We start from the raw sequence: 24,411 nt of genomic DNA, 5'->3' as shown, positions 1-24,411 counted from the left end.
TGTCCTTCTAAGTCATAAACATGATCACATCATGAGGAAAGAAAGCTGTAGTCATTCTCTGCTACTAGTGAAATGTTACATTTCACACAGTTCCTATACTGTGAATCTATTTCTCTGTAACTACAATGTAGGTAATGATTTGCTGCTGGTTTTTACGTTTATGATACCATCAAGTCACCGAGCTACTGTTATTAGGCCACCCAGCTTTCTTTAAGCCGATCAACCACCTTTCACTGTATGATGCTTTTATTGTCCAATTCATTCGGGTGCATTTGTGGCCATACATACAAGCTAGGGGAAGTATGTAAGAACCCACAGTATCTTTTTTTTTTTTTTAAAGATTTTATTTATTTATTTGACAGAGATCATGAAATGCCAACTGAATATTACCCCCACCTTAAAAGACCACCAGAGACGTGAGTCAAAGCCAAGCAGCAAGGGTCGTTTATTGCAGGTTCGAACCTGGACCTCTGCGCCGCTCGCTGCCGATAACGCCGAGAGGTCCGGAGCTGGGTTGGTGCAGGATTTTTATAGACAGATACAAACAAGTTTCGGGTGGGGCTGAGCTGATTGATTGACAGTTTGAACAGGCATACTTGGTGTCAGGTCAGTGGATTGGGTCAGGGGACCCCGCGTGAAAGCAGACAAAGCAATCTTACAGAAGTAGAACTGGCTGGTTAGCCCACGCAGGCGGAAAAAAGCACTATCAGGATATTGAAGGCCTGGTTACTATCAAGTAAAGACAATTGTGAGTCTCCTGGTGGAATGTTACATTCCTGCTATCAAGCATCCTTGTTAATGAGATTTAGGTTTAGAAGAAATTTAACTTTATTTACTTTTCCTTCTACCTCCGCCTCCTGGTTTTTCGTGGAGGGGAGGGTGACATTAGGGCTATTGATAAAGTAACTTCTTTGTTGTAAATCTCAAGGACATTTGCAAACCAAGGGAGACTCCTACCTTGCTGGACTGTGATCTCTGCAAGTTAACTATCTTTTTATGGCAGTCAGGGGTGCCTGAGGAATGCTACACATATGGAGGGGAGCGGGTGAAGGGAGGGGTGCAAGGCGCCAGCTTTTGCTTTGTCCTCAGCCAGCCTCCTGCTCCTTCAATCACAAGTAGGCAGAGAGGCTGGCAGAGAGAGAGAGGAGGAAACAGGCTCCCTGCTGAGCAGATTGCCCAATGCGGGGCTCAATCCCAGGACCCTGGGATCATGACCTAAGCCGAAGGCAGAGGCTTTAACCCACTGAGCCACCCAGGCACCCCAAGAACACACAGTATCTTAACTGACCTTCAAAGAGTACATACTCATTTTAACAATCTATTTGGAAAAAGGTATGGTGCAGTGCATTTCCTTTTCCATGGCAAAGGAAAAAGAGGGAAGTTGTTCCCAGTCTGGAATGGCTTCTGAGAATCCAGGGTCTTCCTGACTGGAGGCCACATCATATGTGTAAGGCCAACTGTCAAGTTCTGCTCAGAACCCCCATATCTTGATTGTGCTCCAAGCTGTTCCCCTGGGAAACACAGATAGTCCTAAGCAAAGTTTCAAAGTAAAATTGGTATGGCATTTTTTTTTTCATTTGTCACTTCTCTCATTCTCTCTTTCATAATATTTTATACCCCAGAAACTAAAAGGAGTAACAAACAAAGGCAGCTAACTTTGATGACTGCGTCATTCACTAGGACATTCTAAAGGCAACTGTGATGAACACAAATCTATTGGTTAGCTCAAAGTAATCAAATTTAGAGGCTAGATTTTAGACAGAAGTACAAGCAGGTAAGGAAACATCCCAGAGAAGGAGTCCTTTTCCTGATCTCTCAAATCCAGCCAGACGAACAGACCCTGACTTCATCTAGGCATGCATTTGACCTTGTTGGGAGAGTTACTGACTGACTTAAGGTGTGCCTGCTACCTCATATCATTGCTATGTTATCTAATTTAAGCAAGCTGCTGGGACAGAGAAACTCCATTAATCTCTGGAACATCTTCCTGAAGCGGTAGTCAGGGAAAGGATCCTGTTCTCCAAGAGAATTCTTTTGGTAAGTCTATTGAAATATTGACTTAGGGTCATGTTGAAATAGGCAATGGCCAAGGTGGCCAAAGCAATTGCCTGTTTATGGCTTTTATAATTAAGACATGTATTTAAGCAAGGGCTTGAATCTAAGGTGCACGTTTAGGCACTGCGTGCTTAACATCATTCTAAGATCATCACTTCTAAAAATACTGTTGAGCTCTTTTGGATCTTTTAAAGATAATGTTTATCAATGTAGTAGAGCTTAATGAGTAAGAGCTCAACTCTGATTTGGAGTCAGACTGCCTGGCCTCCAAGTTCACGTTCCCATTTACTTTGAGCAAGTTATTTCACTTTTCTGTGTCTGTTTCCTAATTGGCGAAATGCTGATAAAAGTAATACGGACCTTGTAGGATGGTGGGATAAAAGGGAGTACTTACCAAGTGTCTATCAATAGAATAAATATTTATTAATCATGGTTGCTATTATTATACTTTATGTAAAACCAACTCTTTGTTAGATTTCTGTAACTAAAACCCCGGGTTTCTGAGGTAATATGTTTATAAAATATGAACTATATCATCATTCCTTTTTTTTTTTTTAATTTCCTTCCTTTATAGTTATAGTTAGTGCAGATGTACTATTTCAGAAATCTTTCAAGATTCTAATTGCTCTAGGGGCCATTCACCTTTGTGCTTGTCACTCAGTTTTCTGAAATTTTCCACTTTCTCTCTCACCAGCATTCTGCAAAGTTGTGAGATGGGTGAAGTCAGTAGATATCAACTCTAACCCCATTATCTCATATTCCAGCGGTAAGTGTTTCTCCTTGATGTCTTTGTTCTCTATTAAAGTATCCCACCCAAGAACCTTCTGGTTTTGTGTGGACTTTTCATTTTATTCTTTCAGTTATTATAAACATGTAGCTGGTAAGTATTTCTTAGAACCTGGGGCTGTCATGTTCAAAATTTCAACCCCTTTATATTCCAGAGGACCAGTTAAAGCTCCCAAAGAATTGAGACTGTCTCTTAAATTCTCAGATATTTTCTTGCTAGTACTATAATGAAATTAAACTTCAGATTCTGTGGTTTTGTTTGTTTCTCTTTTTAATGCACAACCTGTCTTTTGTTCCTGTCCTTGCAAAGAGTTCTTAGTGGCATTAACAAGTATTAGCCTAAAAGAATGCACATTGATTTCAACATCATGGTAGGCAAGAAAATGACAGGTTTGCACGCTAGAAGCATTTCAGGAGCATATATATTATTATATATAGGCACGACTTTTTCTGTCAATGTTGCTAAGCAAATTACTTATAAAGATAAAACATGCTCTTTTAGGTTAATTCTACCTGGCATGATATTTTACACACACTTTACAAAGACTCTGCTAAGACAGACTAGCTTTAACCTGCCATATTTTTTCGCTGTAATTAACTCTTATGAATGATGTTGCTAACAAATACTGTATGTTGAGAACAAATAATTTTATCATTTTAGAGTCACTTAACTTTTACATAAGCTTCTATAAAGACATAGTACCTAGATTCTTATTTCTCTTCACCTAACTTCCTGGAAACAGTAAACAATTACCTGAAAGGGGCGAAAAAATGGAATGAGAAATATAATCACTTCTCCATTCTTCAGAAAGAACAAGGATTCCAATAAGCATGTATTGAGTGCCTATTTTTCTCTAACACCTGTGGGTGGAACTAGTAATACACATTTTAATAAATCATTGATAAATTCTCCTTATTTTGAAGCAGTTTGTAACCTATTAAGAGAAACAGAAAAATCAAAAAGTACAGATAGCCATATGTGGAAAGTACTTTTGTAATCATATAAGAATAGAAGTACATCCAAGGTATCATAAGAATTCAAATGAGGGGTGTTTAATTCAGACCCTAGGTGTTAGAGAAGTTTTCGAGAATGGGTGACTTTCACTAAATTTTTGTGTATGTGTGTTAAAAATTAGCTAGGCAGGAAAAGTGGGATCTCATTCTGGGAGCAGGAAAACAGAACATGAGTAATTGTCCAAGGGGTGGGGGGAAGGGTCCAGTGATTCCAATATCCTTTAGATGCTCTGAGATGGGTTGGGAAATGGAGACAGTAGAATGGGGACCAAAGATTTATCAGGCTTTTGTAGATCCATGGGTTGACTGTATAATAGTGTTTTCACCCATTGCACAAGATGAGCTGAACTGTGGGTCCTTTACTCCGTAATCTGTTCCCACTTCTGCCTTACTAACCTCCGTATCCATGAGCCTGAGTCTCTCCACAGCTCTTCACTTTCTAAAATGCCATCTCCCGTAAAATGTCCTCCTTTGGCCCTATTAGTGGCATTTTGGAATTATCTCAAGCTATGAAAAAACCATAATCAACTTGGGGGTGAGGTAAATCCCCAAGATTTTTATCGTGTTTCTATTCTTTGCACTATGTGTATCTTTATAAATAACACTGTTCTTTCTTGTCATGTTGGAAATGTGAGCCCACTGTGACTAAGGTCATATTTACTACAGACCCCATATTTCATTGGCTCTCCCTGGATGTTAAATATTAATGGAAGGAGATGAAGCAGTACAAGAACAAGAAAGTAATTCAAATAGATCCCAGCTGGTTCTAGCTGTGTTAGAAACATAAGGGAGAAAAGTGAAAACTTCTTTTCAAAATACAAAACTGAAAATATTTCTAGGAGAGCATGGGCTATTTAAAATCATCAGATAGTGGGACGTGTGGGTGGCTCAGTGGGTTAAAGCCTCTGCCTTCAGCTCAGGTCATGATGTCAGGGTCCTGGGATTGAGCCCTACATCTGGCTCTCTGCTCAGCAGGGAGCCTGCTTCCTGGTCTTGCTCTGCCTGTCTCTCTGCCTACTTGTTTTTTTTTTTTTTTTAAGATTTTATTTATTTATTTGTCAGAGAGAGCGAGCACAGGCAGACAGAGTGGCAGGCAGAGGCAGAGGGAGAAGCAGGCTCCCTGCTGAGCAAGGAGACCGATGCGGGACTCGATCTGCGGACTCTGCGGACTCCAGGATCACGACCCAAGCCGAAGGCAGCCGCTCAATCAACTGAGCCACCCAGGCGTCCCATGCCTACTTGTGATCTCTGTCTGTCAAATAAGTAAAATCTTTAAAAAAATAATAATAAAATAAAATCATCAGATAGTGGGACGCCTGGGTGGCTCAGTTGTTAAGCATGTGCCTTAGGCTTGGGTCATGATCCCAGGGTCCTGGGATGGAGTCCCACATCTGGCTCCTTGCTCAGCAGACAGCCTGCATCTTCCTCTGCCTGCTCTTCTCCCTCCTTGTGCTCCCTCTCTTGTTCTCTCTCTCTCTGACAAATAAATAAAATCTTTAAAAAAATGATATAAAAAAATTAAGTTCCTTTAAAAATATACAACAAAAAAGTAGTTTCCAGATGTCCTTACATTCCTAATGAAAATGTAAAATATGTTTACCATGTAATTTGGATTTTTAAACATTTCTTTATGATCACATTAAAATATGAAGTTTCACTCATTGTTTTAGATAATAATTTAGTCAGGTAATGAATATCATGGTACAGGAAAAAAATATATATATATACATTTTAATTTTAGCTTTTCTGAAGCCCCATTGTTCACTTTCGGCTGCCTTACTGAGAGTCCTTGCACTAAACGCCTCTGGTTGCATTCCGTACGAGACAAAGGCATATTTTAGGGATGTACCTCTTACAAAGAGGTATTGATGGACCAGGAATCAGAGTTTGGACAAATGAACATTTCATTATAACACAGCCTAATTGTTAAAGCTCTTCTTATTGAAAAGAATAAAAATTTCATTAGTCATCACAGTAGCTCAGCACAAACTCCTCCTCCTTTTCCCCACAATGCACAGAAAGAATTGCAAGTTCTAAGCTTAAACATTTGGAACTTTGGGCGCTTCCTTACTTTTGCTCCAAATATACTAAGAAGTATTTCAGTAACAGTGATGAAATAACTTGGTGATACTTGAAGCCAAATTTTATAGATGGAATTGTTTAAACAAGAAAGAAAGAAAGAGAGAAAGAAAGAAAGAAAGAAAGAAAGAAAGAAAGAAAGAAAGAAATAAATCTCAGTGATCTCACACAAATGCAGTTCAAGTTAAGAGCTGCCTGGAGGGCCTGCTCTCCCTTGTTTAGGGCCCTGGGATGATTTTATGGGATTATGAAGAATCCTGAGACTTAAATAAGATAAAGATAAAAATGCTTTATAAATTACAATTTGTAGATACAAGGAAATAAATTTGCATTGGTAATCCTCATCTCCATACAGCTTTTGAGTTTAGTGTCTTTTCAGCTTCTCCAGGATGTGTTGATTATTGTCCTAAATGTAAAAACTGACACAAGAGAGGACCAAGACACAGTGAAGACTCACTAATCTAGGAATCAGAAGTCCTGCCATTACTTCGACAGTAGTGTTGGATGTGAAGATGTGAAGGCTAGACTAGATGAGGACCACAAGCGCCTGACACCATTAGCCCCACATTTGAGCAGAAATTGCCAATTAATGATAGAAGGGTTTCTGGCTCAGAGTCTTTGCCAACATAGCACCTCAGTTGAAGTTGGTTCTTTGAGTTTAAGCCTGTGTGGCCTCGGGGGGACTAGATAATCTTTTCTTTTTTCCTTCTAGGTCTAAGAAGCTATAGTTGTCATCTGTGATTGTAGATAAATCAGATTCTCTGCTCAAAGTTTTCCAGTGACTCAAATTTTCATTAAGAGTAAAAGCTAAATTGCTTAAATGAATTACTATTCAATCTCAACCTTTATTGCCTCTCCTCCCTCCTTCCCACCTCTCTCTCTCTCTCACCCAGTCAGCTTCAGTATACTGGTTCACTGCTCCTTCCTTGAATATACCAGGCATTCCCTCCCCTCAGCAATTTTGCAGTGACTGTTCCATCTGCCTCCAGTACTCTCCTCCTACCTGTCTGTGGGCTCACTCCCTTATATCTTTCCCAAGTCTTTACTAATTTCAACCTTTCACTTGTTTACACAGGAGTTGGCAAATTACAACACACGGGCCAGATCTGGACTCGGGCTGTGTTTGCACAGTCTACAAGGTAAGAATGGAACTTACAGTTTTGGTTGAAAAATACATAAATTAGATTAAAAATTATACTCTGTGACACATGAAAATCATATGAAATTCAAATTTTGATGTTCATAAATAGTTTTATTGAAATGCAGGCACTTTTGTAATAAAATGGCAGAGTTAGTTATACTAGGGACTTTATGGTCCACAAAGGCTAAAATATGTACCAGTTGGTCTTTTACACAAAATGTTTGCTGGCCCCTAAGAAAGACATCAGTTTGTTAAAAATTTCTAAAAACACTTGTAATCCTGTTTCTCTCTCTTTCTCTGAACTTTTTTTTTTTTAAGATTTTATTCATTTATATGACAGACAGAGACCACAAGTAGGCAGAGGCAGGCAGAGAGAGAGAGGAAGGGAAGCAGGCTCCCCGAGGAGCAGAGAGCCCGATGCGGGGCTAGATGCCAGGACCCTGAGATCATGACTTGAGCCGAAGGCAGAGGCTTTAACCCACTGAGCCGCTCAGGCACCCCAATAAATGTTACTTTTAAAAAAGTTAAAAGAGGGGTGCCTGGGCAGCTCAGTGGGTTAAAGCCTCTGCCTTCGGCTCAGGTCATGATCTCAGGGTCGAAGGATCAAGCCCCACATCTGGCTCTCTGCTCAGCAGGGAGCCTGCTTCCTCCTCTCTCTGCTTGCCTCTCTGCCTACCTGTGATCTCTGTCTGTCAAATAAATAAAATCTTAAAAAAAAAATAACATTTACCACATGATATCATAGTATGCAAATTCTTTGTATATTATGTCCATCCAGGAGAGCAGAAATTCCATAAAGTCCAAGAATTTTGTTCATTTTATTTCTTGATATATTCTCAGTACCCTGAAGAGTGTCTGTACATAGTAGGTATTCAATAAATATATTTTCAGAATGAATGAATTCTATGAAAGATACCTGCCTAAAGTAGAAATAAATTAGATGGGGCGATCAGAGAAAACTTCAGGGCAAGATAATATTTGAGTGTTAAAGGGTACTGTGGACTTAGAACAGAGAACAGTTTTTCCTAGAAATGGTACTAAACAAAGAAAATTTGTGTAGTCAGTGTATTGTAGAGCCCATGAAGTAGAGAAAAGTGGGTTGAGCCCATGTTGCAGATGGCCTGGAATTCTGATAAAGACACGTGAGTTTAATCCTATAAAAGTTGTATATTTTAGAAAGATTTGGCTGACTATGATATAGCATACAGTATGGGGTAGAGGGGTAACATATATATAAGAAATGCAATATCCCAGGTTCAGATTTCTAAAGGTTTAGCATGATCCCATGACCTTGAGATCATGACCTTAGCCTAAATCAAGAGTCCACACTTAACCAACTGAGACACTCAGGAGTCCCTGTCATTCCCATTTTAAAGATGAAGCAAGCAGCAAGTGATTATTTGGCATTGGATGCAGATATCATTCCCAAAGCCATCGCTGTAATCTAACCGGTCACATTACCAGTTCTTATTGGACTAAAACAATTTTAAATGTACCTAACAGCTCATTTGAATACCATTATCTCCAGCTTTGCTAAATAATTACTAATTCTTCTCACAACAAATAACTAGTATGTAGCATGAATCCATTCTTAATATCAAAACAAATCAAGTTTTGCTGTACACTTAACCTACTATAATTTTTCTTATACTTTAATATGATGTAAAATAGCTTCATTGCTTTTGTGAGTGTAAAAAATAGACATTGAAAAAAATAAAATACCCAAAATATGGAGAGGAAAGCACAGCTTAAAATCATATCTTAAATACTCGTAAAATTTTACATAAATGAAATCAAATTATGTATGATTTTTTTCTTTTATTAGACTTAAAGTTATTTTACCATGATTACAAAAAAAAATTAGGCACTGTCATATATCATTGAGTTTATTATCTCTGTTCAATGTAAAAAATAAATAAGAAATTTTAAAAACATGTAAAAGTATAACAAATTATTTTAAAAATCTAACCGAGTTATGAGGCGCCTAGGTGGCTCAGTTGGTTGAGCATCCCACTCTTAGGTTTGGCTCAGGTCCTGATCTCATGGGTGGTGAAACTGAGCCCGGCATCAGGCTCCACGTTCAGCATGGAGTCTGCTTAAAATGCCCACCTTCTTCCCCTCCCACTACTCATAAACACTCTCACTCTCTTAAATAAATAAATCTTAAAAAAATAAAATGATAATGGCAATCCTTTTCAAAGAATTATTTAATGGAGTTAATATGATAAAATTAAGTACCTATCTAGTGAGTAGCTATTCTAGGAATGATAGCTGTTATTGTTGAGAATTGGATAAATGCTAAGATAAAGAATCAAAGTTTGAGAATCAAGCTACACATATTTAATCCTTCACTTACTTTGTTCCATGTAAAGCCATGAACTGTGCTAGGTGCCTGGAAATACATGTACTGTCCAGGTCCTCCCCTGTTTTTATGGAGTTGCCAGTATGCTTCATCAGATGTCATAGATGGCATGGCTGAAGTTCCTACTAGGCAGAGAATTTAAACCAGGCCACCTCCTTGGTGACAGTTCAGCAAATAAAACCTTGTGCTTTTGGATACCCTGATGCTTCTCACTAAAAATATATGTAAAAGCAGCTATATTTGGAATTCATTCATTCATCCATCCATTCATTCATTCATTCCTTCATTCGACAGTTACCTCTTGAGCATTTTCGAACGTTCTTAAGATTTCTTCTCCCATAGATGTTCCAGTATCTTGAAGGGAGGAAAAGAAACCAAGAAACAAATAAATGGGCAATACAAATACATTTAGTAATAGGTACTAGAAATAAAATCAAATACAGTGTTATAAATGACGGGGATGCTTGAACTTAGGCAGTTGAGTAAGGCTTCTCTGTCAAGAGGTATCTGACCCAGAACCTGAATGATGAAACTCCAGCCATGTAGAGAGAGAGAAAATTCTAGGCTCGGGGAATAGCTACTACAAATCATCCAAGGGAGGAACAAACTTAGCTGGTTCAATAACTACAGCTGTTTAATTGTATGGGGGGAGAAATGGGACTAACGGGACAGCTGTGGTCAGAGAAATATTCACAACTATAAGCTTGAATATGAGCTCCTTAGTGCAACAGAAAGTTACAAAGAATGCTGACATTCCCAAATGCACAGGCTTAACTCAAAGTTCTAGAAAACTTGACGTCATCTACTCTACCAAATCATGTAGTTTTAATATTTATTTAGTCAACAAATATTTGAAAACACCTACCAAGTACAAAGCCTTCAAGAAGTGTAACTCATAGGAAAGCTCAGATGTATATATTTAGTGTCAGCAGTTAAGCTCTAATCAGACAGGGAAAGATCACTTTTAGCTGGGCAAATCTGAGATTTCGTGGTCATATTTGCATTTGAGTTAGGATAGTAGCTAGAATTAAGATATATAAAACATGACACTGAAGGCATTCTAGGAAATAGCATGAATAAAGGCATAGAGATAAGTTGTTCAGGCAGTAAATAATACAGCATTTGGAGTTGGTATTATGTAACATCTTTGAATTCAAAGCTGAACTTGACCTTGTCATATTTTCTTATTTAAAGATTTTTTTAATAATTTTTATTTGAGAGAGAGTGTGTGTGTGTGTGAGCTGGGGGAGAGGAAAAAAAGAGGGAAAGAATCTCAAGGAGAATCTGAGCTGAGCTAGAACCCCGGTGCAGGGCTCCAACCCACGACCATAAGATCATGACCTGAGCCAAAACTGAAGTGGATGCTTAATGGACTGAGCCACCCAAACACCCCTACCTTATCACATATTTTTTTTTTTCTCACAATTCCCTTAGCAAGCAATTATATGTATTATCAGAACTCTGAGCTCCATCACAGGTCTTCTGTAGATTGAGCAGTAGGGTGAGATGAAATGGTGGGTCATTCTTCCTAACCTCATCATATAGCTGAGCTGGATCTTCTGCTCAGGAGAAAAAGCCAGAAGAGTGAGGGTCATCAGCTACATTGTTCCACAGTGGTCTGAGAGATTTCCAAGGCTACAGATCACCAGGCAACCCAGTGGCCATCAAGCCCAGTAAACCAAGAATTGATGTTAAAGGCATGAAAACTGGCTGATTTGTATGAATTTGTTTAATCTGTTCTCAATAGGTAACCTGATTTACATCAGGTGATCTATTTAAGACACACCTGGATTCAGAAATGAAGTCATTAGGTTATGAACTTTATTTTTCAAAGACTCAACCTCACCCATTAGTCCATTTATGATGTAGACTTCCTAAATATTACCACCTGTCTGTATTATGCCTCCTCAACAGTTTACAGATGATGTTTTGCAAAGTTGCCTTGTGTTTCCTGCCTATGTCAGGCTGTAGTGGATTTTTATTGGAACATTTGTGGATTTTTATTGGAACATTTCAGGTTGGTTAATGGGAGCTCAAGCAACTGATGAGGACAAACTGCTGATCCCTGATGGATCGGGTGAGGTTGAAGATAGCTGCTAGGAGATGAAAAGACCTGAAGACAGAACAAGACTCTACTGATAATAGAGTTACAGTTCCCAAGTACAAACTCCTTCAGATGCATCTGTTTAGGAGACTTGTAGTCTCCTACCCTCTTGAACTTGTCAGGCACCATATGTCAAATAACTAATACAAGTGGGATTGATCTTTGGGTAAATTGGACAACAGAAATATTACAAGATTTAATCTTTGGGCGGCAGTAGTAATGGGCAGAATGTTTCATGAGCATTAGTTCCCTAGAACTAATTCTGTCAGTGGCAGCAGTGTTCTTCCATTTATTGATACAAGGAATATTTGTTGAAGACCCACTCTAATAGCCACTGTGCTCTAGAAGTTATGGATCCAAAGTGAACAAAGCAGAGTCCCTGTATCACTGAACTAGGAAAGCTGTATAACTATGATACAAATGATAAGAAAACTGCAGAGGACAGAGAAATACCAAACCCAGGCTTTGGGTCTCAGAGCCGGCTTCTTGGAGGAAGTGCTCTATATGCTGAGATATAGATTAGTAGGTGGCAGTGAATGAGCTGGTGGAGAAGGAAGAGTCCCACACGTGTGAAACCAGCTTTTTTTAGGAAAGCTATGGCTGGAGTACCAAGACTGGGGTCCCTGTAACCAATCTAAATGATGTCACTTTCTAATACCCTCTCAGGATGTCCTCTGCTTTTTTTACACAGGACTTAATAGAGTGTGTAATTCTATACTTACATGATTAAAAAATGTTCTATCTTTCCATTGCCCGTTCTGTTCACCCAACTTTTGAGCATATATTTGGCAGTCAATCAATATTTCTTTAATCAAAAAATGTCTGGGTCTGAAGGAAGGAATAGCAGAAAAGACAGTAGATAGGTAGCCAGGAATCAAACTAAGCAAGACTTTCTTGACCATATATTTTTTAAAGATTTTATTTATTTATTTGACAGAAAGAGTGAGAGAGCACAAGCAAAGGGAGCAGAGGAGGGAAAGGGAGAAGCTCCCTGCTGAGCAGGGACCACCCCTTCCACCCCATGTGGGGCTCAGTCTCAAGACCCTGGGATCATGACCTGAGCTGAAGGCAGAAACTTAACTGACTGAGCCACCCAGGCACCCCTTTCTTGACCATATTAAGGAGTTCTAAAATAGTACAAGACAGAGAAAGTGCTTTAAGCCTCAGTTTGCATTTTAGAAAGCCTGTTTTAACTACAGTGTAAAGAATAGATTGGAAGGGCACCCCGGGTGGCTCAGGTCATGATCCCAGGGTCCTTGGATTGAGCTCCACGTGGGGCTCCTTGCTTGGTGGGGAGCCTGCGTGCTTCTCCCTTTGCACCTCCATCCTCACTTGTTCTCCTCTCTCTGCGCTCTCTCTCTCTCTCAAATAAATAAATAAATAAATAAACAAATAAACAAATCTTTTTTAAGAGAATAGAATAGAAAAGAGCAGAAGTCAGTCTCTGGGTTATCCGAGCCAACTGGAATTACGCCATTGGGGGTGGGCTTGAGGGATAGTTGGGGAGATAGATTGATAAGACTTGGCCTTTGGTTAGATAAGGAGCAGAAGAATAATGGAGTTCTCCAAGATGACTCTTCGGTTCTGCATTGGACAGCTAAGTGGAATGTGAAGAAAAGCAGTGTTTTTTCTTTGTTTTGGTGATGAAGGGGTAAGTGGTGGGTTCACTTCTGAGCATATGAAGTTTAAGATACCTGTGGTGTCATCTAATAGTTCTCTGGGAGGAAGTTGGATATATATATCTCTGATGCTCGGGAGAGAAATCTTGGTTGGATATAGGGACTTGTGAGCCATCAAAACATAGGTAGTTAAAGTTGTCTTTTGTTGATGTGGCTGAAAGAACTCTATAAAACCTGCTTCCAGTGACAAGCTCTGAAAGGTCTCTCTTCAAAGCTGACTCCAAGCAGTACATAAACTGGTAAATAAATCATGGAAGAAGGTTTATAACTTTGGGGGGAAATCACATGGTCTCTTCAGCTTTGTAAAGGCCAATATGATGGGAGAGCCAACAAAGAGACAGCCGTAGGTCTCTACACCCCGGTTCCAGCAACGTTCACACTGTCAGCTCCTTGTTGGGTAACAATTCTGAGTGACTAGTTTATTTTGAGCTTTTTGGAGTAAGAGACACAGTTAGCAGAGAATGGTCTAGGTATTGTTCTCCTAAAATACTGAATTAATCTCATTACACTGTTTATCCATATAATTGCCTTCCACCTGCAATTTAGATTGCTTTTCTTATTTGCTGCTTCTCGGTGCTGACCTGTCATTTCAGTTGTGCTGTGAACCCAGGTAGCAGAAGAGGATGATAGGTGCTTCCGACGTATTTTGTGTGATTCTTGTGTTATACCAGCAATGTTTTTAAAGGCGGTTTAATGAGTAGGTGTTGGACTTGGTTACAGCACAGCACCTGCGCATGCATCATCTTTCATCCTACCTATTTGCGGCATTTATATCACATGTACACCCTCTGCAAGTATTTAGTTAATAACCCTTACTTACCTTACTGCATTAACATCAACAACAAATCCTGTGCACGGTATAAACATGGAATAGTGGAGAAAAAGATGAACTAATGTGTGTTGGGCATAGGAAGGAGGGCTATTTTACAAAAACCTTCCTGAAGAAGTTTAAAAAAAAAAATGTATTTGCTGTTTTACTAGGAATACTTGACAGAGGGAATCTGCCAATCAAAAACAAAACACAGGGGTGCCTGGGTGGCTCAATGGGTTAAGCCTCTGTCTTCTGCTCAGGTCATGGTCTCAGGGTCCTGGGATTGAGCCATGCATCGGGCTCTCTGCTCAGCAGAGAGCCTGCTTCCCCTTCTCTCTTTGCCTGCTTCTCTGCCTACTTGTGATCTCTCTTTCTGTGTCAAATAAATAAAAAAATCTTATTTTTAAAAAAGTAAAACACAATAAAAAAAAAAACACAATCAAAGGAAAACATGAATGAATGTTTTCATGGAGGTATGCAGGCAGCAGGGTGCTGATGGTATGTAATATTTCAGGCAGCAGTGGATCTCAAATGCCATGGTAAGGGTTTTGGAATTACTTTAGACAGTGGGGAGTTAGGAAAGTGTTTAACACAGAGAAGTATGATCCAGCTTTCATTTAAAAAAGAATACCTTGACAGCATTTCTGATCATAGATTTGAGGTAAAGAATTGCTATGCCATTTTTCATGGCATTCATGTCTACAGAAATTCAGAATCCACGATACTGCTGAAGTCCTGATTTCTGAAATCTAAATACTCCTGTTCTCTTAAGTCTCCCAGTAAACACAACCCTCATTATTTTTCAGGACAATAGCCCCTTAATCTTTCTTCTTTGCCCAAGCCTATTCTTCCTTCTTGGCGTCACTCCTATATCCCTATTCAGCTTGCAATGCATGGATCAACATTTCAGTTGCACACTCACAAACACCTCAGATTCCCTTTGCCCTTGACCTTGAGCCCAGCCTTTCTGCCAATCCTTAGTTCAAGATCTATTCAACCAAATGCACTTGTCCTTTGGCTATGAATAATCTTTATGAAAGTTATGTGATTAGGTTATCTTCATGCTGAGTCTTCACTGTTATCTTCCAGTCCTTTTATTCCCAGTTAACTCCCTGTTTTCTAGTTGCTTATACTTGGAAGATTATAAAAATTTTAGAACCCCAACCCAGATAAGAGACACAGAATCACCAAGGAAATCTCTGTTTTAAAACAATATTCTAGTTGATTCTTATCTGATAAATTTAAGAAACAGTGCATAATTAAATAGCATAATTAAATAACTCCATAATTAAATAGCAACTCCTCTGAATTTATTTCATAACCTTAAATCTGTAGCTGAACCCTCCTGACCAATTTGCCTAAGTGAAACACCAAAGAATAAAACAACTTCATTATTCTATATTCTCTAACATTCCTTTATTCATTTTCCCTTCCTGTCCATGTTTCTTTCAAAACCTCACCCATCTGTTACACTCCAGTGTTGAAGCGTCTCTTCCCGACACTCCAGTGTTGAAGCCTAACCTCCCAATTTGACTGTATTTGGAGACAGGACCTTTACAGAATAATTAAGGTTTAATGAAGTCTTTTACAAGTAAAGATAACAGAGCTGTCTCTCTTTCTCTCCTCCTCTCCCTCCTCTTTTTCTGTGACCTAATGTACTTTTCCCAACCCTGTCTCACATAGGAAAGAAACTTTCTAACCTACAAGACCAATCTGATAAATCACCCTTTTTGAGGAGCCTTATCTGTAACTCCCATAGCTCATTTCCTCTTGAGTCCCCCAAACACTGGGAATAAATGTAATGATACATGTATATGTTTGGTAGACAAGCAGTACTCCTGTCTTTAAATTCCCAATGTGGGAGCCTGGGTGACTCAGTTGATGAAGCATCTGCTTTCAGCTTGGCTCATCTCAAGGTTGGGGTCCCTGCTCAATGGGAAGTCTGCTTCTTCCTCTCCCTCTTCCCCCCTTCCCTCTATCCCTCTCCCTTGGTCCCTCCCCCTGCTCATTTTCTCTATTTCACTCTGTCAAATAAATAAATAAAATCTTAAAAAAATGTATAAATAAATGAATGAAAACAAACTACCTTTTCGATTCTGTCTTGTACCACATAATCCTGTGTCCCATTCAAATCAAACTAGCATGAACATTTGTTTCTTAATCCTTCTCTTTATGCTCATTCCTCAACCTGAATCATATTGACCATCTCTAGCCTATCTCCAAAGGTGACACCTTCTTTACTCTTTAAATTAAATCAAATACAGATATCTTTGCCCTGGAAGATAATGAAAAGATATGTTTTAATTAACCTAAATCACTAGTGTTGGCTTTATGGTAGAAATGATAGAAAGTAGAGTATTTGCTATGGTGAGTGTTGTGAATATTGTGTAAGACTGATGAATCACAGACCTGTACCCCTGGACACAAATAGTACATTATATGTTAATTTTAAAAAAGAGAAAGAAATGGTAGAAAGATGTAAAATCAGTTTTAAATGTTTTGATACTTTAATACTACTACCACCACCACAGTTTTTGAGCATTAATATGCACCAAACACTATTCTAAGTGTTTTTCATGTGTCAATAATTTAATCTGCGCAGCAACCCTATGAAGTAGACATTTTGTTACCGTCATTTTACAGATCAGGAAATTAAGAGCTACATGGTCAATAACTTGTCTGGTAAAATGATCCAGACTCTAGAGAACTAAGATTTAGATCAAGGAATCTTAATTCTAGAGCTTGAATTTTTGACTGGGTCTGTATAATCCTGTCTCATACTCAATCAAACCTCAAGCGATATACAGATGATAACTGAATGAGATATCATTTGATAACTTTATAGGACTCTTACTCATTTAAAGATAAGTATCATGACAATTATGAAATCTATTGGAATAAAGTATCTTATCCAGTGATTGATGGAAAAGGGAACAAAAAATTACTTTTTGGCCTTTTTACTACTTCACTTACAGGTGAAGTAATTCTGTAAGACGATTGCATAACATGATAGAGGAAAATTTTAGGTAAGATTTCTTGAAATGAATGATTGTGTTAATAATTACACTATTTTAAATTGTTCTGTGCAAAGAAGTAGATGAAAACAACATAATACCCACTTTTAGTGAAAATGCCGTCTGACCGCCATGGACTCTGTCCTGCCATGTGCTCTACAATGAATCACGTAGCTCTGTTTTTCTTACTTGAACTACTTACTGCAAAACTTTTCTTGCTATAGCATCCTGTGTTGTTATTTGGCCTTCAATTCATGAGAACACACCTATGAACACAGCCATGAATGTTGGTACTAGGATAAAAGTTTGTCTTGCAAAAGATACAGAATGCACTAAAATTAATTTTAATTTCCCATAGAGAATTCTAGGATACCAAAGAATATGTACCAGTTGGAATATTCTTGGCTAGATTGAAAAACAGGCCATTCTCACAAACACGAACTCTGTTCACGAGGTCCATATGTCAGAGAGGCTACGGTGGAAGTCAGATTAGCAGGAATAAGGAAACAGGGTCCAAAAGAAAGGGAAATGTCTTTTTTTAAAAAAATCTAATTCTAGTGTAGTTATCATACACTGTTATGTGAAATCTCTTTATTAAAGGCTAGAACACAGCTTAATAAGTTGCTCATTTTTCTTTCTGACTCAGGCCCTGCGTTTACCACTAAAAGACTCAAGGGAATGGAAAGATAGAAAAGCTCTTCAAAGGACACAAAAGGAAGACTTTAAATTTTATTTTTTCAGTATAAGGAAGACTTTTTAAACTCTTCTGAATCACGACAAAAGCCTCATCCACTTAGCCCAGTATTATGTCTGAGTTTTTACTTCTCAGAGGTGAATGAGGAAGGATGTCAGATCCCCTAAACTACTACAGTTCAGAGTCTTCAAAACAAGTAGCCTAAAGATGAATGGGGTGGAAGAGAAAACCGCCACTGTGGGGGGTTTAGGAGTCCTGGGCTGAGAGTCCAGAAATCAGGGATTAACTCTCTGTGAGTCTTGAGGCAAACCAGTGCATTTATTTGTTTGTTAGTTGCCTTTTCTTTCAAACAGGAGAGTTGGGCTAGGACAGAGGTCTCTACTGGTCAGTTCAGCTGTAAGGTCTTAAGATTCATTGAGGTGATTGCAGAACATGATGGAGGCACTGGTAGGTAAGATTTCCTGGAATCGAGCAACAGTGCTGTACTGGTGTCTGCATTGTAGGATATCACTGAAATATTTTAGCAAGTAATGGTCCGCCTTCTTGGATGGGGTTTAAGACACAACCTCTCAGTTCTGCTGTGCTCAGTGGAACATACAATGTGTTCCTGTTTATGGAAGGTGGGGTGGAACGTTTTCTCCTTAAGAACAAGTTACTCTGCTTTGACTTTTAAAGGTCTTGATGAAGATGAATAGGAAATTTAAATCAGGGAAAGTAATTTTACCACCACACCCTAAAAATCACCCATCAGGGAAGTAATATTTCATTACATTAGTGAAGTAGCAGTAAATCTTTAAAGTAATGACTTGTCATCTGTGTGTTTAGTCCTTATTTCACAATATAAGAGTAGAAATTTAGAGTGTATGTGTATGTGTATGTGTGTGTATGCTCACTGTAGTTGTTGGTGGCACAAGTAAGCAGTCTGAGCTAAAAAATACAGGAATTCTCAGTTCCAAATAAAGAGAAACCAACCTTTTCATCACTGGTTGGTCAAATGTGGATAGTTCTTTTTTTAAATAACTCCAGATAACTCCTTGTAGATCAAATTTAATAACTTCCAAACTTTGTGTTTATAAGAATTACCTGGAGTTGTTGCTAAAAATTCTGATTCTTGGGGGTGCCTGGGTGGCTCAGTGGATTAAAAAGCCTCTGCCTTTGGCTCAAGTCATGATCCCAGGGTCCTGGGATCCAGCCCCGCAACGGGCTCTCTGCTTGGCCAGGAGCCCGCTTCCATTCCTCTCTCTCTCTCTATCTCTCTGCCTGTCTCTCTGCTTACTTGTGATCTCTGTCTGTCAAATAAATAAAATTAAAAAATAAAAAATTCTGATTCTTGGTCACTACCAGAATCAGTCTCTAGCATAGTCACTCAAACATTGGTTATATGCTGAAATCACAGGGGAGCTTTAAAAAATACTTACAGCCATGAACTAAGTCAGACAGGGGGAAAAAAAAAAAAATATATATATATATATATATATATATACACACACACACACACATATATATATATATATATATATATATATATATATGCCTTCATAAACATGTAGAATCTAAAAAACGAAACAAAACAACAACTCCCCAAAACAAAAAACATAGAATGGATTGGTGGTTGTCAGAAGGGTGTGGGGGAGGGTGGAAGAGATAGGTAGGAGGTGGTGGGCAATATGAGTGAAGGTAGTCAAAAGTTCTTCCTGTTACAAAGTAAATATGTCATGGGGAGGTATTGTGATGTATGATATGATGACCGTAGTTAGTAACTCTGCCCTGTGTATTTCGGAGTTGCTAAGCAAATAAATTATAAAAGTTTTGGGGGTGCCTGGATGGCTCAGTCATTTGGCATCTGCCTTCAACTCAGGTCAGGATCCTAGGGTCCTGAGATTGAGCCCTGCATCAGGCTCCCTGCTCAATGGGGATGCTGCTTCTCCCTCTCCCTACCCTCCCCATGGTGCGCTCTCTCTCTTTCTCAAATAAATAGATCAATCTTTTAAAAAGTTTCTATCACAAGAAGAAAAAAATTGTACTATGTGCGGAGATGAATGTTAATGAGACATTGTGCTAATTATTTTGCAATATATACAATTATTGAATCATGCTGTAAACTTGAGGCTAATATAATATTATGTATCAGTTATATCTCAAGAAAATATTAAAACAAACTCATGCCTCACTTGAGTCCTAGAGATTTTGATTCAGTCTATGGTAGGGCCTGGGTATCTGAATTTTTTGATGTTCCCTAGGTGATTTTTGGGGGCAGATGAATTTGGGGACCACTAATCTGGGAGACAAAGCCAGGGATGAACTGCTTTACAAAGGCTCCCCCAGAGGATTCCAATCACCAGGCAAGTTCAGACAACAGTGATCAGATGATCATCTCCAGTGACAATGTTCACCTTTTCAAGATATCTTCAAACCCCTGTGGACTTAATTTACATTGTTTTAGATCTGACCCCATATCACACCTATCTTCTGATTCACTCTCACTCTGGAGCACCTAGCTAATCTTCAAAGCAAGGATTCTGTTGCATTCGAGTTTCTCAACCAAATTGAAAACGCAAATTCTTGAGCCCAACCCTAGACCTGAAGGTGGAGTTCAGAAATGTGTCATTCTAACAAGCTTTCTGAGGGATTCCTGGGACTGCAGAGTTGCAGTATATGGTATTAAAACTTGCCTGGAATGAAGTACAAGAGAGGACAATAAATGGTAAGCGCTCAAGAGCAGCTATTAATCCTGCTCTCATTTCCTCCCAGTTATAGCACCTTTCACAGAGTGGGATTAAGCCATTCTGTAGTAATACTGAAGAAAGCGTTTGAAAGTACTTAATTTGTGGATTGAGAGAGCTTTACTTACAAAAGGTGGATATGACTTATGAGTCAGTGAACACTGTGTTACTCCAAAAATACAGCTGGTTATTTATTGACATTTAGATTTGGGAGCATAGCCTAAAATCAGGGAAAGTAAGGTTATCAGTGCATAAATCTCTGTAGCTCTCAATCTTACTGAGTTTTCCATGTAACTCATCAATTTGAGATAATAAATTCATTTTTAAAAAATTCTTAAAATTTTGATTACTATCATCCAGTTATGTATTAAAGGTATTATCTTATTTTCACCAGGACCCCCCAAACAACTCAGGAATAAATGGCCTAAAATTAAATATAAAATACTTTTTATGAAATACCTATTTGTTTCACATATATTTAACCTGCTAGATTATAGGGCAGTGCTGGAACTGCATAGTCTGTCTTGTTAGCTGGTGTGTGTGTGTGTGTGTTTCTAAGATTTTACTTATTTATTTGACAGGGATAGATGCAGCGGGAGAGGGAACACAGGGAGAGAGACATGCAGAGGGACAGAAGCAGGCTTCCTGCCAAGCAGGGAGCCTGATGAGGAGCCTGATTCTGAGCCTGATGCAGGGCTCCATCCCAGGACCCCAGGATCATGACCTGAGCTGAAGGCAGATGCTAAACGGCTGATCCACCCAGGCACCCACAGTTAGCCATTGTATAACTAGAACTTAATTCTGTACCTAGCATATAGGGGATTAAAATATTTGATGATCAAATTGAGGCCATATATATTGTTAAGTATTTTCCAAATAGGAGAACTTGAAGAAAAATTCACTTAAACTTAGAGTTAGAATCATGTGGAGAACAGTAACAGCAGCATCGGCAACAGTATGGTAACTTCAAACATGGATATATCAGATATACTCAATGCTTTCCCTACGGCATTTATCCTGTATAGGAAAAATACAGACAGTCTGATTCTCCCATTTTAGATGTGACAAGTCATGATTCTTGACACTGTCAAATACCTAAAAGCTCAAATCAGGAGCTGGACTAGTAGTTAGTGTTTTCTAGCTTTATGTTAGCTATATAATTAAGATTAGCTATATAACACAGCTCTCTATCTAGAAGGATAGATGGTAATCCAGCTAGCAGAATACATACCTATCTATGATATAATTAGAAGAAAAGATTATTTAAGGAAGTCCCTGTGTTTGCATGACTAATAGATTCCAATTTGACAGTTTGTAAGCTTAGAACTTAATTTGTTTGTTGTTAATTTATTTCTTTACTCTTCTTTCATTATTATTATTTAGAAAATGCTGACAAGTCAATAAATTTCATTTGGCTAGCATGGTGCTAAGAGTATTAATTCACAGTAGGGAAGAGCAGTGGCTGGTAGATTGGCCCAACTCTAGTTCTTGATTATCATGTAATAGCTATATGTATGACCTTAAGGGTTAAGATTCAGTCAGAAGAGAGAACACCAGTAGCTTGAATGTTACCAAAGTATAAAGTTGTTCTTTAGGTCCAAGAAGGAGAATTCTTGTTTTCTCAGAGATTGCAAGTGCAGGAAGCAGCCATCTTCTCCAGTACTGGGGGAACAGAGATACAGTTACTGAAATTTAGAAGGGGAAGGGCCCCGTGGACAGGGACCTACACACCCTGAGGAGAGGAGTTTAATGAAGCTGGTTCTGCAAGTGTTGGACTACTGCAAACTTGATTCTCCTGCATCTAGAGAAAGGACTTCTGCGGCTGGAGTGAGGAAGCAGGCAAGGCTAATGCCCATGGCACACATAAGCAGAGGAGAAGCCTCCTGGGAGCTCGCAGGAAGCAGCTGGAAAGAGCCTCCCTCCCTATTCTTCTACCTCCAGCCCTGTCGTGCCCTGTCTTGGCAAAACCTAACGTAGGTCCAGCTAGAGAAACTGAAATGTGGCTTCTCAGCTTCAGAATCACAACTCATTTGATAGAAAGACTGTTTGAAGCTTGGAGATAAGGCAATACCTTGGGCAGGTAGCATAGTGATTAAGTATTATATGGTGGGTAAGACCTGGGCCTGTAGATTGCCCTAATTTAGTTCCTGACCCCATCACTTACCAGCTATGTGATCTTTGGTTACTTATCCTTGATAAAATTAATTTACTGTAGGTATAAAATGGTAACAGTGTTGACATCTTGGACTTGTGGGTAGTAAATTCAATATGAAGTAAACTTCACATATAACCTCAGATAAATGTGTGAACAAATGTTAGGTATTAAAATTTTAATTTGTATTATATAGGAAGATAGTACCCTGATTTCTTTTCAGTAAAATTTCTGACTATGTTATAGATCAGTGGTTTTCAACTTATTTGCCTCCAGTACAGGGAAAGACTTGTGCTTATAGTTACATAACTGTAATTTAATAGGCACATTTCAAGCAACAGAATTCTGAAAGTCTATGTACTGTTATTCATTAATTCACAGTTTTCCCATTATGTGGGAAATGACATGTCTATAATGACATGTCCCTGTCATTATAGAACTTACAGTTCAGCAGAGGATAGAGGTAACTAAATAATTACAGCATAGTAGTATAACGACCAGGATAGGGGGCATGTAGGAATGTAACAGTGATGGGCAACTAAACTCAACAAGATCTCAGAGGATATTTTCCAAGAAATAGAAACCTGACACCTGAGTAGGCTAGCCAGGCAAAGTTTGCAGGGGAAGATAGGCGCTCAACACACTTTATAAAATTAAAATTAGAAAAATTATAAGCAGGGGCACCTGGGCGGCTCAGTTGGTTAAGCATGTGACTCTTGATTTCGGCTCAGGTCATGATGTCAGGGTCCTGGGTTCAAGCCATATGTAGGGCTCCCCACTAAGCAAGGAGTCTGCTTGAGGATTCTCTCTTCCCCTCTGCCCCTACTTCCACTCACTCGTACTCTTTCTTTCTCTCTCAAATAAATAAATCTTAAAAACATTTACAAGCAAAAGGTTTGGCACCTTTTAGTGACAATGTAAAGCTAGCATTCAAAGAACATATTAGATCTTCAGAACCCACAGTGAGAATGTTTAGTCCTATTTCTTGAAAGGGTTAAGAGAATGTCATCTGTGTGTGTTTTTTTTTTTTTAATTTTAAATTTTTAATTTTTTATCCCCAGGGGTACAGGTCTGTGAATCGCCAGGTTTACACACTTCACAGCACTCACCAAAGCACATACCCTCCCCAATGTCCATAACCCCACCCCCCTTCTCCCAACCCCCCTCCCCCCTGTCATCTGTGGTTTTTGTTGTTGTTTTCAGTCCTGGAGAACTCTGGAGTGCTGAGTAGGTCATCAAAGCTCCATATATACTTGTTGGAAAGTACAATTATATAGTTTTATACTATTACAGCTCAGGGTATATCTGAGTAAGATTAGTATCTATCATATATTGAGGCCTTGAAGAATCAGCTGAGCAACATGACATACGGAACAGAGATTGGGAAAGGAAATGAAATATGTCTATTAATCCAGTTTAATAATAATCAAGTTATATTATATATCTGTATCTATCTCTACATATTTGTACTGTCAGTATCCTGTATGTGAATAGCTGTGTGCTCCAGCACACAGCAGTTATGGGGTGATGTTTTAAAAGTTTGTGCATCATATGTTTTTTCCTTCTTGGTCCTCGTTTTTGACTGCTAGAGAGATCAAAGAACTATTGCTATGAATGTTTTGACAGAGTTATTGATGTAGTGTGATATGACTCTAAACATTCCTGACTTCTTATTCCAGTTGAGATAACAATTATAAAATATAAATTTCATTTGTGTATGTAGTTTTCACACGTGATATTATTTGTTGTACAAAATATCATTGGCCAGGATACCTAGATCTCTTAGTTCAATTCCAG

The 24,411-nt window shown here is 38.7% G+C and overlaps 1 long non-coding RNA gene across 1 annotated transcript; it reads right to left on the bottom strand.

The window, feature by feature from the left end:
* Positions 1 to 322: 322 nt before the first annotated feature.
* On the bottom strand, positions 323 to 17,516 carry LOC309863294. Its single transcript, XR_014310973.1, has 3 exons — positions 17,433 to 17,516; positions 9,736 to 9,791; positions 323 to 1,511 (listed from the first exon to the last, which is right to left on the bottom strand). It is a non-coding gene; the product is annotated as an uncharacterized lncRNA (long non-coding RNA).
* Between the last annotated feature and the right edge of the window lie 6,895 nt (positions 17,517 to 24,411).

This window comes from Mustela nivalis (genome assembly GCF_964662115.1).
Source record: "Mustela nivalis genome assembly, chromosome: 4".
In the NCBI taxonomy this organism is placed as follows: Eukaryota; Metazoa; Chordata; class Mammalia; order Carnivora; family Mustelidae; genus Mustela; species Mustela nivalis.
This window is presented reverse-complemented; position numbering and strand designations above follow the sequence as displayed.